This window comes from Lolium rigidum, chromosome 1 (genome assembly GCF_022539505.1).
Source record: "Lolium rigidum isolate FL_2022 chromosome 1, APGP_CSIRO_Lrig_0.1, whole genome shotgun sequence".
In the NCBI taxonomy this organism is placed as follows: Eukaryota; Viridiplantae; Streptophyta; class Magnoliopsida; order Poales; family Poaceae; genus Lolium; species Lolium rigidum.
Genome location: NC_061508.1, coordinates 66,053,302 through 66,070,312, shown reverse-complemented (window position 1 = coordinate 66,070,312; position 17,011 = coordinate 66,053,302).

The following is a 17,011-nucleotide window of genomic DNA, read 5'->3' as shown; positions in this document are numbered from 1 at the left end:
GTGAAGAAACTAACCTTGTTCTTAATTGGGAGAAATGCCACTTTATGGTTAATGAAGGAATTGTATTGGGACATAAAATTTCCGAGAGAGGTATTGAAGTTGATAGAGCTAAAGTTGAAGCAATTGAGAAGATGCCCTATACTAGGGATGTTAAAGGTATTCGTAGTGTTCTTGGTCATGCTGGGTTTTATAGGAGATTTATTAAAGATTTCTCTAAGATTTCAAAGCCTCTTACTAATCTTCTTCAAAAAGATGTACCTTTTGTTTTTTATGATGATTGTAAGGAAGCTTTTGAAACTCTAAAGAAAGCCTTAACAACTGCTCCCGTAGTTGAACCTCCCGATTGGAATTTACCTTTTGAAATTATGTGTGATTCTAGTGATTTTGCTGTAGGCGATGTTCTTGGACAACGAGTAGATAAAAAATTGAATGTTATTCATTATGCTAGCAAAACTCTTGATGTCTGCTCAAAGAAATTATGCTACAACAGAAAAAGAGTTATTAGCTGTAGTTTTTGCTTGTGACAAGTTTAGATCCTATATTGTTGATTCAAAAGTTACAATCCATACTGATCATGCTGCAATTAGGTACCTTATGGAAAAGAAAGATGCTAAGCCAAGGCTTATTAGATGGGTGCTTCTTTTGCAAGAATTTGATTTACATATTATAGATAGGAAAGGTGCTGATAATCCTGTTGCTGATAATTTGTCTAGATTGGAAAATATTGCTTATGATCCTGTTCCTGTTAATGATAGTTTTCCAAATGAACAATTGGCTGTAATAAAGGTGAGCTAGCGAGATAGTCCTTGGTACGCTGATTATGCTAACTTTATTGTTTCCAAGTACTTGCCTCCAACCTTTTCAACACCAGCAAAGGAGGAAATTATTTTATGACTTGAGGCATTATTTTTGGGATGACCCACACTTATATAAAGAAGGAGTGGATGGTATTCTGCGAAGATGTGTTCCTGAATATGAACAACAAGAGATATTGAGTAAGTGTCATGGTAGTGTTTATGGAGGACATCACGCCGGAGGTAGAACCGCGCAAAAAGTTCTACAATCAGGTTTCTATTGGCCAACTCTCTTCAAAGATGCAAGAAAGTTTATTTTATCTTGTGATGAATGTCAAAGGGTCGGTAATATCTCCAGACGCAATGAAATGCCTATGAATTATACTCTTGTTATTGAACCATTCGATTGTTGGGGATTTGACTTCATGGGTCCTTTCCCTTCTTCAGAAGGTAACACTCATATACTTGTCGATGTTGATTATGTTACCAAATGGGTGGAAGCCATACCCACAAAAAGTGCTGATGGTGAGACCTCTTTAAGAATGCTTTTAGATATTATTTTTCCTAGATTTGGAGTTCCTAGATATCTTATGACTGATGGAGGTTCTCATTTTATTCATGGTGGTTTTAGAAAAACTCTTGCTAAATATGGTATTAATCATAGAATTGCTTCCACTTATCATCCTCAAACTAGTGGGCAAGTAGAATTATCAAATAGAGAGATTAAATCTATCTTGCAAAAGACTGTTAATAAATCTAGAAAGAACTGGGCTAGTAAATTGAAGGAAGCACAATGGGCTTATAGAACTGCATATAAAAATCCCATGGGTATTTCACCTTATAAAATGGTTTATGGGAAAGCTTGTCATTTACCTTTAGAACTAGAGCACAAAGCTTATTGGGCTGTGAGAGAACTAAATAAAGATCCTAAACTTGCCGGTAAGAAAAGATTGCTACAATTGAGTTCTCTAGATGAATGGAGAAGTGAAGCTTATGAAAATGCTAAACTCTTTAAAGAGAAAGTTAAGAAATGGCATGATAGAAGAATTATCAAAAGAGAATTTAATGTTGGGGAGAAAGTCCTATTGTATCGGTCTCGTCTCACATTTTTTGCAGGGAAATTACTCTCAAAATGGGAAGGACCATATGTCATTGTGGAGCTGTATCGTTCAGGAGCAATTAAAATTAGTTCTCTGCAAGGCAATTCCACACAAGTGGTGAATGGACAAAGACTCAAGCATTATATCTCTGGAGATTCTTATAATGAAGATGTTGATGTTATTCGAGTGGTAACTCCGGAAGCTTTCATCAAAGGCCAAATTGACAATTCTGCAGAGTTCGATTTTGAATAGGTAACAGTACTGGTAATAAAAAGTCCGCGTTTAACTTTCCGAACAATGTTTTTGCTATTTTTGGGAAATATGAAAAATTACGAGATCGAAACGGAGTGGAGGAGACGCACGAGGGCGTGCCCCCATAGGCCGGCGCGGGCCCCAGCCTGGCCGCGCCGCCCTATGAGGACGGCCCCTCGCTGTCCCTCTCCGACTCTGGTTCGACCTGGTACTTTCCTTCTGTCGTGAAAATTTCTGTTATATAATCCCCCGGACCCCTGGAGGTCCGTATATCGTTTTCTCGTCGCGTTTTGTTTCGAACTGTTTTCTGCCAGGACCTGCGTCGGATCTAGAGCCAGCATGTCTTCGTCGGGAACTCCGAAGGACAACTTTTTTGAGGACGTCGTCAACCCGTACATGAACGAGCTGAAGATACACCCCAAGGAATTGCTGCTTGTAGATGGAGAGTTGCAGATTGAAGATGTCCGGGGTCCTAAAGGAGAAGGAAGTTTGGAGGACAGGATGGAGAAATTAGAACAAGAGGTCTTCAGCTACAAGAAGATGGCTGAGCGTGAAGTGGACATCTTCCACAAAATTGTGTCTGAACTTATTAATGGACACAAGAAGGAGACTGCAAAGCTGTGGGACGATATCTTCTCGCTTCACGACACTACCAACAAACTCCAAGCTCAACTCTATGATGTTCGGAATCAAAACGCGTGAGTATGAAAACAGGTTTAAACACATAAGTTATGCTGCTAGTTTCAGGATTCCGGAGACCAAGATGTCGTTTGTTGATGGAGAGCCCCTTCCTTGGAAGTCTGATGATGGGAAGAATTCACCACCGCCGAAGGAGTAATTCATCATCGGTATTGGCACCCCCTTGGTTTGTTCCAAGCTTGGGGAGTGCCGCGGTATCACATCATCACTATCTTTTACCTTTTTACTATCAAGTAGTGTCATATCATGAGTAGGGAAGTTATCATATAAGATGTGTTGCAGTATGAAAGTATCTCTCTTTTAGTTGGTTATCTATGTATCCCTTGGTGTGAGTTATCGTTATGGAATATTAATGAGAAGTTTTATCATTTACATATTGCACATCTTATTTTAGTTTGCAATTTCTATTATATGATTGATCTTGTTGTTAAGTATTAGTATCACTTTGCGAGCACTGAGTAAATCTATTTGGTTTTGGCAAACTTAGTATTGGTCAATAGCAACAACACTTTGAGTTTAAGTAGAAAAGAGGAAATACATGTAGATATGTTATTTCATTATCTTTCTTTCTTGTTAGCTCCTAGCTTAGTATTCTGAAGTTAAAATTGTTTGTGCTTACAAGGAAGATGCATGATTGTTTCTATCACATGTATATTTGTTTGTTTCCCTCAACTCTTATGCTTGCTAATCAACCTTGCTAGCCAAAGACCTGTACTGAGAGGGAATGCTTCTCGTGCATCCAAACCTTTAAACCAAACCTATGCCATCAGTGTCCACCATAACTACCTACTATGTGGTATTTCCCTACCATTCCAAGTAAATACTTCATGTGCTACCTTCAAATAATTCAAAAGTTATCATCCCTTATTTGTGTCAATGTTTTATAGCTCATGAGGAAGTATGTGGTGTTTTATCTTTCAATCTTGTTGGGCAGCTTTCACTAATGGACTAGTGACTTCATCCACTTATCCTATAATTTTGCAAAAAGAGCTGGCAACGGGGTTCCCAGCCCCAATTAATTAACTCTCATTAATAATCCTCTTCACATGTTTTGCTCCGATTCATCGGTAAGCAACTTAATTTTGCAATAGACACTCCTCCATGGTATGTGAAATGTTGGAAGGCACCCGAGGATTCGGTTAGCCATGGCTTGAGAAAGCAAAGGTTGGGAGGAGTGTCATCCTTAAATAAACTAAAGTACATGTGTAAACAAAAGAGAAGGGGGATGATCTACCTTGCTGGTAGAGATAACGTCCTTCATGGGAGCCGCTCTTTGGAAGTCTGTTTTGCAAGGGGGTTAGAGTACCCACTACCATTCGTTGACAACAACAAACACCTCTCAAACTTTACTTTTATGCTCTCTATATGATTTCAAAACTTAAAAAGCTCTAGCACATGATTTAATCCCTGCTTCCCTCTGCGAAGGGCCTATCTTTTACTTTATGTTGAGTCAGTAAACCTATTTCCCTCTATCTTAAGCAAACAATTGAGTTGTTGTGATCAAACCATTTATACTGTGATCTACTTAATCATGCCTTTTATTCTTCCTTGTTCAGTACAAGTTTTATCCGAATGAATATAGCTTTGAAGGTTATCGATGATTATGAGGAAATTATTATGATTGAGTATGCAAGTTTTGCTATAAGCTTTAATATAAGAACGCTGCTCAATAGATAAGTACAATCTGTTAACTGTTCTTTGACCAAGAACGAAGTTTGCCATCACCAATTATGATTTCCTATGCACCTTTATTTTTTTTGAAGCTAACTACTGCAGGGGAGCCCCCCACAACCTTTTTTATTACTTTCAAACAAAAAATAGTATATACAAAAGAGAGAGAAAAAACTACCTACTACTATTTACAAGAGATTACAACAAATTGTCAAGCCATGATGACAAAAAGGGCACAGTACTCTCTTTGACCCTATGCTTAAGCAGGGTGACATCAGAAAAGAAACCTTCTCTCCAATTCCTGAAAGTTGGCTGGATATTCTTAAAGATCTTGTTATTCCTCTGTTTCCATATATTCCAGCAAGCTAAAATTATAATTTCCACAAAACAAGGACCCCTAAATCTTCTCTTGGTATTCTTCAGCATCTCAGGTCCTGAACCTTGTGCCCAATCAATTTGCAAGTATATCCATATTCTAACACTAAAAGTACATTCAAAGAATAAATGGGACCAATCCTCCAGGGCATCAGTGGGACAAAGAACACAGGTATGATCGGTGGTTACTTGCCAGTGTCTTCTCCTTAGCATATCCTTTGTATTGATTCTATCATGTAGAATTAGCCAGGCGAAAAATTTGTGCTTGGAAGTACACTTGCTCTTCCAGATCCATTGTGAAGGAAAGTGAGAAGGTATATGTTGAAAACTCATTCTGTATACTTGGCTGGGTACAAAAGCACCAGCTTTATTATTTGAGATAAGCCACTGATCATTATCGTTTGATGTGACAACCCCTGCTAACATATCTTGAAGTGTTCGCAGCTCACCAGCAGCTTCAGATGAAATGGGAAGGTGAAAAACCTGAGCCGGATCAGTAATTTGTAGGGCCTGATTGACTGAAATAAGTTTGTCTTTGACAAAGGAAAATAGTCTTGGGAATCTTTCTTGAATAGTCCAATCATTCCAATTATCTGACCAAAAGAGAATTGTCTCCCCATTTCCAAGCTTACAATGTGTCACTAGTCTGTATATGTCAAAGTATTTCATAATGTTCCTCCACCAAAAGGATCCACAAGTAGAAAAAGCATGTGGTACTTCCTTATAATAATAAGAGTTCCTAATTAGTTTGACCCAGGGAAGATCCACATTGTTATAAAATTTGTGCAGTTGTTTCATCATGAGACACTTATTTTGAATCTTCAAATTTATGATACCCAATCCTCCCTTATTTTTTGGCTTACAGACCATATCCCAAGAAGCTAGAGAGTGCACTTTCTCATCATCCTTCCTTTTCCTCCATAGACAATTTCTTCTGGCTTTATCAATTACATCAATCACCCCATCTGGTATGTCCAAAGTACTAAGGTAATGAATAGGCATTGAAGATAAAACTGAGTTAACCAGAATTAGTCTGTCACCATAAGATAAAAAAGAAGCAGATGCAGTAAGCCTCCTTTCAATTCGATCAGTGAGTGGGGAAAGATCTCTTATTGTTGGCTTAGTTGTGCCCATGGGAATACCAAGGTATGGGAATGGCATTGAAGCAATATTGCACTGTATTTCTGTTGATAGAGTCTCAGCTTCCACCTGAGAAATATTAATTGGTATAAGTGATGATTTGTGATAATTAACCTTAAGTCCAGTGAAAGCTGTGTATTCCTTAAGTACTTCTTTCAAGACTTGCAACTGCTCTGCCTCAGCTGGTAACATGATAATAGTATCATCTGCATATTGTACAATAGGGTAGTCATTACTTCCTCTATTTGGTATTGGTGCTTGCAATCTCCCTGCCCTATATGCATTATTGACATAACTTTGTAATAAGTCACCCCCTAGCACATACAAAAGAGGGGATAAAGGGTCTCCCTGTCTGACTCCTCTTCTACATAAAAAGTTTTACCAGGAACTCCATTTAAAAGAATAGCAGAAGAACCAGAACCCAGTATCTCTGACACCCAAAGGATGAAGGTAGGATCAAAACCTTTGAGCTCCATTATCTTAAGGATAGCTTTATGCTCAATTGTATCAAAAGCCTTTTCAAAATCCAACTTTAGCACAACCACTTTCCTCTTAGATTTATGACATTGGTGTAAGTACTCAAAAGTCCATGCTAAGCAATCTTGAATAGTTCTACCTCTTATAAACCCATATTGGTTTTCATGTATGCATCTTGTAATCTGTAGCTGAAGTCTATTTGCAGCAAGCTTTGTGAGGAATTTCAAACATGTATTTGTCAGTGAAATTGGTCTAAAATCATTCACTGTTTCAGGAGATAATTTTTTTGGAATCAAAGTTATATATGAACTATTGATACTTTCCAAAGAAGCCTGACCCTTATGAAAATCCTTGCACAAATTGATGAAGTCATTCTTGATGATATGCCAACACTTTTTAACAAACAGACCATTAAACCCATCAGGACCTGGAGCTCTATCAGGTTTCATGTGCTTGACCACTCCCTCAATTTCTTCTGAAGAAAAATCTTGTGACAAAATGTCCAGCCCCTCCATTGGATTGATAAGATGCGAAATATCAGCTTGTGTGGCATTATCATTTGTAACTCCCATCCTATTCTTATAACATGCCCAAAAAGCATTTGCCTTCTGATTGTGATCCACCATAGAGTTCCCTTGTTCATCCTTGATTACTGATATAACATTGTATCTATATCTTTCTGTTGCCTTTGCATGAAAAAACTTTGTATTTTCTCCTCCTAGCTGAATCCATCTAATAGTGCATCTATTCTTCCAATAGGCAGATTGAATACCCAATAATTTCTTGAGATGAACCTTCACAATATTTCTGAAGTTAAATTCCTCTCTGCTTAAGATCCTGGAATCTTCCAAATTATCAAAGAAAAGGATGACTTTGTTGCACTGTTCAATAAGCAGTTTTAAGTGAGATAGATTCTTTCCCCACTTCTTGAGAGCATATCTAAGATTTTTGAATTTAGCCGCAAGAATTGAAGCAACATTCTGTTTATTAGTTGGTAAATCCCAAGCCTTTCTCACTACATCCATAAAACCTGGTTGCTCCAACCATATATTCTCAAATCTGAAATTTTTTGCTTTTGGAATGGAGGTGGAGATAGACACCACACAAGGGGTATGATCCAGAGGTAGATTTTGACAAAGGAAACACCATGGTATTGGGGAACCTTAAAGTCCACTCACAAGTGGTGAAAAACCAGTCTAGTTGTTCCATCAAGGGTGTGGCTTGCATGTTGGACCATGTAAAACGTCTCCCTTTGAGGGGTAGTTCCAATAGCCCCAAATGACTAATAATATTATTAAACAGAAAGATATCTGCCATGTCAGCTCCTGGTTTATTCCTATTTTCAACTGATCTCATGAAATTGAAATCTCCAAGCAGTAACCAATTATCATGTATAGGAATATCCAAGTCATGCAACCATTGAACAAATTCATCTCTCATAATTCCTCTACAAGGCCCATACACAGTAACCAAAGTCCAAATTTCAGCAGTATGAGAAGAGACAAATTGTATTTTGATAGCAGAGTGTGTTGTTTCTAATAAATTGCCCATGAATACTTTGCTATTCCAAAGAACAATAATCCCACCAGAAGCACCAATGGAAGGCACAAATGCAAATCTATCAAATCTTTTAGGGCAAAAAGTCCTGATAAATGAATGTTCAAAAGTTTCACATTTTGTCTCTTGTAAACATATAATAGCACAATTACTTTCATCAATTTTGTTATACACCAGTAATCTTTTATCTTTATCATTCAAACCTCTGACATTCCAACAAAGCACATTCCAATCCACCTTCATTTTAGAGGAACTATTCATTGAAACCAGTTACAGGAGAGCAAAAGAGGACCATGCATAGCAGGCCACACAAAAGAACCAGAGCCATATTGTTGTTTAATAAGTTCATTACAATCACTAGCATGACAAATCTTCCACACACAAAAGGAGAAACCCCTGACTGACACAAAAGCGATGCTTGACTTTCTGACAAACAGACTTAATCTTCATTGGGTGCTTTGTTCTTCTTGGGATCCTGAGGAGCAGCCATAAGCTTGTCCCTAGTCAAGTCTTCATCTGATATCTCTAGTTTCCTACCAATCTGTTGCAATATTGGAATAGGAATAAAAGGAGCAACCCCCTCACTTTCACCATCAACAGGTTTGGAGGCCTTAGGTTTTTTCCTGATGGAACTCTTGTCATGCATGCTCTCAAATTTATACCCATCAGTTTTAGCCATGTGCCTAGTGCATCTTCTGACAGAACTATCATTCCAGGAAGAGCTATCAGTTTTGTCAGTAAAAAGAGAAGTGGCAGCCACAAAGGGAACCCCTGACCCTTTCTTCCTAGACTGCTTCTGATTCTGAACCTTGACTTTAAGTGCACTCCTTGTAACTCTTGTAGTTGGTGGGATAAACCTTTTCCCTCTTTTGGCAACAACTTTGCCCACAACATCAGTAATCTTACCTTTGCTAAGTTCTAGCTCAGGTACAGGAGGCAAACATCTGACAATCCAAGCAAACTTGTGTGTTGGCAGTACAGCAGGAATTGTGTTCAAGGGGATAACAGGAGCTAATCCCTTATAGATTTTGTCCAAGAACATATCTTTAGGCAGTACAGGGCCAACAGTATAACCAGGTAGATAGCTTGTGTAAGCAGGAAAAATCCTATCCAATAAATCTGTGAGATCCTTTCCCAAAACCTCAAACTGAACTTCAATCCTGTTGATGACCAGCTGATGTGGACCAGGTAACATATTAACTGAACCTTCTGAACTTGAAGAATTAATGATAGCAGACTCATTGAACTGGTGACTCTCCTGGAGCCAAGAAGCACATTATGCACCTTTATTTGTGATTTCCTTCTACTTGTTGCAAGTTGAATCATATGAGGGAGTTGTTCATTAGAATGTCTTGTGTGAATTAATATGATGCTTCTTGTCCGTATTTTATTTATCAACTCTTCACTCCATAAACATGTGGTCTTGTTTACTGAGCTCAGTTTCTCTTGGGGACAAGCGAAGTCTAAGCTTGGGGGGAGTTGATACGTCCATTTTGCATCACTATTTTATATCATAATTTACTGTTATTCATTGATATATTTCATATTTAGAGATGATACTTACGTATTTCACCTATTTTGCATGTTTTATGATTATTGGAGAATCACTCACCGGAGTCAGGATTCTGCTGGAAAAAGCGCTGTCAGAACGCAATATTTCTGAAGATATTGACGGAAATTACACCGAAGATCTTATTTTTCCAGAAGACGAAGCCAGCCAAAAGGAGGGACCGGGGAGGGCCGCCATGGCCCCCCCATGGGTCGGCGCGGGCCCCACCTTGGCCGCGCCGCCTTGTGGGGAGGGGGCCCACAGCCCCCTTCGACCGCCTCTCTTTCGCGTACTTCTTCGCCCCGAAAACCTAAGCTCCAGAGAATAACCGGGAGGAGTCACAGCCGCCTCTGCGGGGCGGAAAACACCAGAGAGAAAGAGCTCTCCGGCAGGCTGAAATCCGCCGGGGAAATTCCCTCCCGGAGGGGGAAATCGACGCCATCGTCACCGTCATCGAGCTGGACATCATTGTGATCATCATCACCATCATCTCCATCATCATCACCGCCATCTCCACCGCTGCACCTTGATGTCTACGGGAGCTTCTATTCTTGTAGACAGTGTTGGGCCTCCAAGAGCAGAGGTTTGTAGAACAGCAGCAAGTTTCCCTTAAGTGAATCACCCAAGGTTTATCGAACTCAGGGAGGAAGAGGTCAAAGATATCCCTCTCAAGCAACCCCGCAATCACGATACAAGGAGTCTCTTGTGTCCCCAACACACCTAATACACTTGTCAGATGTATAGGTGCACTAGTTCGGCGAAGAGATAGTGAAATACAAGTAGTATGGATGTATATGAGTGGTAATAGCAATCTGAATAAAATATGGCAGCGAGTAAACATGCAACAAAACAGTAAATAAACGGAGATTCGATGTTTGGAAACAAGGCCTAGGGATCATACTTTCACTAGTGGACACTCTCAACATTGATCGCATAATAAATAACTCTTTCTCTTATGTGCTACATACACTCTTTTGTTGGATGATGAACACATTGCGTAGGATTACACGAACCCTCAATGCCGGAGTTAACAAGCTCCACAATTCAATGTTCATATTTAAATAACATTAGAGCATAATAGATCATTGCAAAATAAACCAAGAACTAACATAGTGCACACACTGTCCACATTACACTATGAAGGAGGAATAGATCACATCAATACTATCATAATGATAATTAACTCCACAATCTACAAGAGATCATGATCATAGCCTACGACAAGAACCACACGGTGCACACACTAGTCACCTTTACACCATGCGGGAGGAATAGACTACTTTAATAACATCACATGAGTAGCACATAAACTAGTAGCGATACAAAGCTCATCATATGGATCTCAATCATGCAAAGCAATTCACGAGATCATTGTATTGGAGTACAGAGAGAGAGATTAACCACATAGCTACGGTAGAGCCCTCAGCCCCAGGGGTGAATTACTCCCTCCTCATCATGGGGATAGCGATGGCGGTGAAGATGGCGGTGGAGACGGCGGTGGAGATGGCTCCGAGGGCAATTCCCCTCCCCGGCAGGGTGCCGGAACAGAGAGTTCTGTCCCCCGAATTGGACTTTCGCGATGGCGGCGGCTCTGGATGGTTTTCTCTGTTTCCGTCTTTTCTATCGATGTTTTTAGGTCAGGGACGATTATATAAGCCGAGAGTCGGAGTCGGAGGGGCCACGGGGTGACGCCACCATAGGGGGCGCGCCCCCCTTGGGCCGCGCCGCCCTGTGGTGTGGGGCCCCCCTGGCACCCCTCTGACTTTTCTCCGGTGCTCCGAAAGCTTCCGGGAATTATAAGGCCTTCGGTCTTGATTTCGTCCGATTCCGAAAATATTTCTTTACTAGGATTTCTGAAACCAAAAACAGCAGAAAACAGCAACTGGCCTTTCGGCATCTCGTCAATAGGTTAGTTCCGAAAAACGCATAAAAACGATATAAAGTGTGAACAAAACATGTTGGTATTGTCATAAAACAAGCATGGAACATCAGAAATTATAGATACGTTGGAGACGTATCAGCATCCCCAAGCTTAGTTCCTACTCGTCCTCGAGTAGGTAAACGATAAAAGATAATTTCTGAGGTGACATGCTACCAACATAATCTTAATCATACTATTGTAAAGCATATGAGATGAATGCAGCAATTCAAAACAATGTTAATGCAATGAGTAAACAATTGAATCATATAGCAAAGACTTTTCATGAATAGTACTTTCAAGACAAGCATCAATAAGTCTTGCATAAGAGTTACTCATAAAGCAATAAATTCAAAGTAAAGACATTGAAGCAACACAATGGAAGATTAAGTTTCAGCGAGTTGCTTTCAACTTGTAACATGTATATCTCATGGATAGTTGTCAATGCAAAGCAATATAACAAGTATAATATGCAAGTATGTAAGAATCAATGCACAGTTAATCACAAGTGTTTGCTTCTAAGATAGAGAGAAATGGGTAAACTGACTCAACATAAAAGTAAAAGAAAGGTCCTTCAAAGAGGAAAGCATCGATTTCTATATTTGTGCTAGAGCTTTTATTTTGAAAACATGAAACAATTTTGTCAACGGTAGTAATAAAGCATATGAGTTATGTAAATTATATCTTACAAGTTGCAAGCCTCATGCATAGTATACTAATAGTGCCCGCACCTTGTCCTAATTAGCTTGGACTACCGGATCATCGCAATACACATGTTTTAACCAAGTGTCACAAAGGGGTACCTCCATGCCGCTCGTACAAAGGTCTAAGGAGAAAGCTCGCATTTTGGATTTCTCGATTTTGATTTTTCTCAACTTAGACATCCATACCGGGACAACATGGACAACAGATAATGGACTCCTCTTTAATGCATAAGCATGTAGCAACAATTAATGTTCTCATATGAGATTGAGGATATATGTCCAAAACTGAAACTTCCACCATGATTCATGGCTTTAGTTAGCGGCCCAATGTTCTTCTCTAACAATATGCATGCTCCAACCATTAAGGTGGTAGATCTCTCTTACTTCGGACAAGACGGACATGCATAGCAACTCACATGATATTCAACAAAGAATAGTTGATGGCGTCCCCGTAAACATGGTTATCGCACAACAAGCAACTTAATAAGAGATAAAGTGCATAAGTACATATTCAATACCACAATAGTTTTTAAGCTATTTGTCCCATGAGCTATATATTGCAAAGGTGAATGATGGAATTTTAAAGGTAGCACTCAAGCAATTTACTTTGGAATGGCGGAGAAATACCATGTAGTAGGTAGATATGGTGGACACAAATGGCATAGTGGTTGGCTCAAGGATTTTGGATGCATGAGAAGTATTCCCTCTCGATACAATGTTTAGGCTAGCAAGGTTATTTGAAACAAACACAAGGATGAACCGGTGCAGCAAAACTCACATAAAAGACATATTGTAAACATTATAAGACTCTACACCGTCTTCCTTGTTGTTCAAACTCTTTACTAGAAATTATCTAGACCTTAGAGAGACCAATTATGCAAACCAAATTTTAGCAAGCTCTATGTATTTCTTAATTAATGGGTGCAAAGTATATGATGCAAGAGCTTAAACATGAGCACAACAATTGCCAAGTATCAAATTATCCAAGACATTTTATCAATTACTACATGTAGCATTTTCCGTTTCCAACCATATAACAATTAACGAAGCAGTTTCAACCTTCGCCATGAACATTAAAAGCTAAGAACACATGTGTTCATACGAACCAGCGGAGCGTGTCTCTCTCCCACACAAGCATGTATTTATTCAGAGAATGAAAATAACAAAACAAAAATAAAAGCACACGGACGCTCCAAGTAAAGTACATAAGATGTGGCCGAATAAAAATATAGTTTCAAGAGAAGGAACCCGATAATTTGTCGATGAAGAAGGGGATGCCTTGGGCATCCCCAAGCTTAGATGCTTGAGTCTTCTTGAAATATGCAGGGGTGAACCACCGGGGCATCCCCAAGCTTAGAGCTTTCACTCTTCTTGATCATAGTATATCATCCTCCTCTCTTGACCCTTGGAAACTTCCTCCACACCAAACTCGAAACAACTCATTAGAGGGTTAGTGCACGATAAAAATTAACATGTTCAGAGGTGACACAATCATTCTTAACACTTCTGGACATTGCATAAAGCTACTGTACATTAATGGAACAAAGAAATTCATCCACCATAGCAAAAGAGGCAATGCGAAATAAAAGGCAGAATCTGTCAAAACAGAACAGTCCGTAAAGATGGATTTTATTGAGGCACCACACTTGCTCAAATGAAAATGCCCAAATTGAATGAAAGTTGCGTACATATCTGAGGATCACTCACGTAAATTGGCTTCATTTTCTGAGTTACCTACAGAGAATTAGACCGAGATTCGTGACAGCAAAGAAATCTGTTTCTGCGCAGTAATCCAAATCTAGTATCAACCTTTCTATCAAAGACTTTACTTGGCACGACAAAACACAAAACTAAGATAAGGAGAGGTTGCTACAGTAGTAAACAACTTCCAAGACACGAATATAAAACAAAGTACTGTAGCAAAATAACACATGGGTTATCTCCCAAGAAGTTCTTTCTTTATAGCCATTAAGATGGGCTCGGCAGCTTTTAATGTTGCGCTCGCGAGAAATAGTATTTGGAGCAAAAAGAGAGCATCAAGAAGCAAATCCAAAACACATTTAAGTCTAACATGCTTCCTATGAAGAGGAGTCTTGTACACAAATGAATTCATGAAGAACAAAGTGACAAGCATAAGAGGATAAAACACGAGTAACTTCAAGATTCTCAACATAAAGAGGGGAAACTTAATATTATTAAGATGCATATAACCATATTTCCCTCTCTCATAATAACTTTCAGTAGCATCATTGATGAAATCCACAATATACCCATCACTTAAAACATTCTTATCATGGTTCATAGAAGTATCATTAAATTTGGCATAAGAAGAGTTATTCTCATTAATAGTAATTGGAGCAAGATTATTATCAAGAATTTGAACATGGTAAACAAGTTGCATACTAAGGGAATTGTTTTTGGTAATCCAATCATAACTATGACAAGTTTCATAAGGATAGTTATAACCTATATCATAGTATTCTTTATAATAATCATAAAAGGTCGGAGGCACAGTGTCATCATAAGAAATAGAATAGTTATCTTTCACAGTTGGTTTATCTGTGTCCATACCATCATTGTTATTAGAAGGAGATGTATCAAACACATAATGATCAGTAGCAAAAGGATTTTCAAACACCTCTTCCCCAAGCTTAGAGCTTTCTATATCATTATGGGAGGAAGCATGGATAGCACTGACACTATGGCAATTATTATCATTATCATTTTCAGAATTAGTTTCCCAGAGATTTGCAATATCAAAAATAGTGTGCTCATTCAAATCATGATCACTAATGTATGTAAAGGGCATAGGAAGATCATCGTATTCAGATTCATTATCATAATAATCATTAGGAGCAACATACTTACGGTTACCTAGCGTTATCTCATTCACGCGGGGATACGCCGTTACTTCTTTCTTTTTATTCTCCTTCTTCTTCTTCTTCTTCTTCGTTCCCTTCTTCTTCTTCTTCTTCTTCTTCTCTTCCTTCTCCTCGTTCCCTTCTTTAGGAGGAAGAGGCTTGAAGGGTGGCTTGTCCGCATAACCTGATTTACTTTCATAAACAATAGAAGAAACTTGGGAGGATCCCTCCTTTTCATTAATTAGTTGAAAACACACAACGGTCCTATCATATTTTGGCAAGGTGTCATCTTCTAAAATATTTTGTATGTAAGTATTTGTATGGCTATTATCAATGCAATAAGAAAAACACCCATGCAGGACATCATCAATATCAAGATCACTCATATGTAACAAAGAGATTTTTCTCGACAGTTCTTCACACCCCAAAAATAAAGTAAGTTCATAATGCTGATTAGGAGTAATTTCATCATCACAATACAAATTTGCAGCACTCATTGGGTTCAAATTATCATTGGAGGAGCATTGAAAATTAAAATGACCCACTTCGTGGCAAACTTCACAAATAAAAGGATAGAGGGCACAAACTTTTTTACCAAGATCATCTAGAGCCCTAAACCACTTTCTAGTTTTTTCATTAGCATGATGGATACAATATTAATCTTTGATTTGATTAATTCCACAAGGTCTATGTATTCCACAAAAATTAACATGCTTATAGGAAATAGCATTCTTAGGAGTTTGAGCATGCTTATTGCAATAATTAACAACAATTTCATTATTCATGCAAGCCTCTTTAAAAGGTTCATGATACTTATCAAAATTCTTTTGGGCAATTCAAAATGAGAAACAAAGGCTTTATAAAGATTTGCAGCAACTTGAGAGTCAAGACCATAAGTAGCACTCATATTTTGAAATTTATCGGTATCCATAAAAGCTTCAATGCATTCATAATCATAATTTATACCTGACTCTTTACCTTTGTCGTTCTCCCAATCTTCAGCATTCTCCTTAATCCGATCAAGAAGGTCCCTTTTAAGCTCTTCTTTGTTGCGCGTGAATGATCCAGAACAAGTAGTATCCAGCAAGGTCTTATCTTGAAAAGAAAGTCTTGCATAGAAATTATCAATGATGATATTACTTGGAAGCTCATGATTGGGGCATTTGAGCATTAAAGACTTCAATCTCTCCCATGCTTGGGCAATACTCTCTCCATTATGAGGCCAGAAATTATATATTCGGTTTCGGTCTTTGTGAACTTCACTTGGAGGATAGAATTTAGAATAAAATAGAGGCACAATATCCTTCCAATCAAGAGAATGCTCATCCTTCAGCTAGTTTATGCCAATGCGCCGCTTTACCGGACAACGACATAGAGAATAATTTCTTCTTCACTTCATCCATAGAGATACCGCACACTTGAATAACCCGCATAATTCATGCAAAAACATAGAATGATCTCCAGGATGGACAGTTCCATCCCCTTCATAGCGGTTATCCATAACACGTTCAATAATTTTCATAGGTATTTTATATGGAATACTTTCAGTAGGTGCATTTAAAATATCACAAGCATCATTAGAGTTATCGCATACGGGAGATAAAGTATTATCAGAGCAAATTTTCTCCCCTAAAGATGGGAAGCTAAAAATATCACAAAAACTAGCTTCCCCAAGCTTAGACTTCTCCATAGAATTAGCAGTTATTGCATTCGTACTAATAACATTGCTACTATCATGCAAATAAGGTTCCATAGGTTTTTTTAATTTTCGCATCAAACCATCCATGGCTTAAATCAGGAAATAGAATAAGAAGCTCATTGTCGTCCATTATGCCAAACTAGTGTAAACAAGAAACAAAAAGATGCAATTGCAGGATCTAAAGGAAATAGCTTCGAGCACTCACACACTGGCAA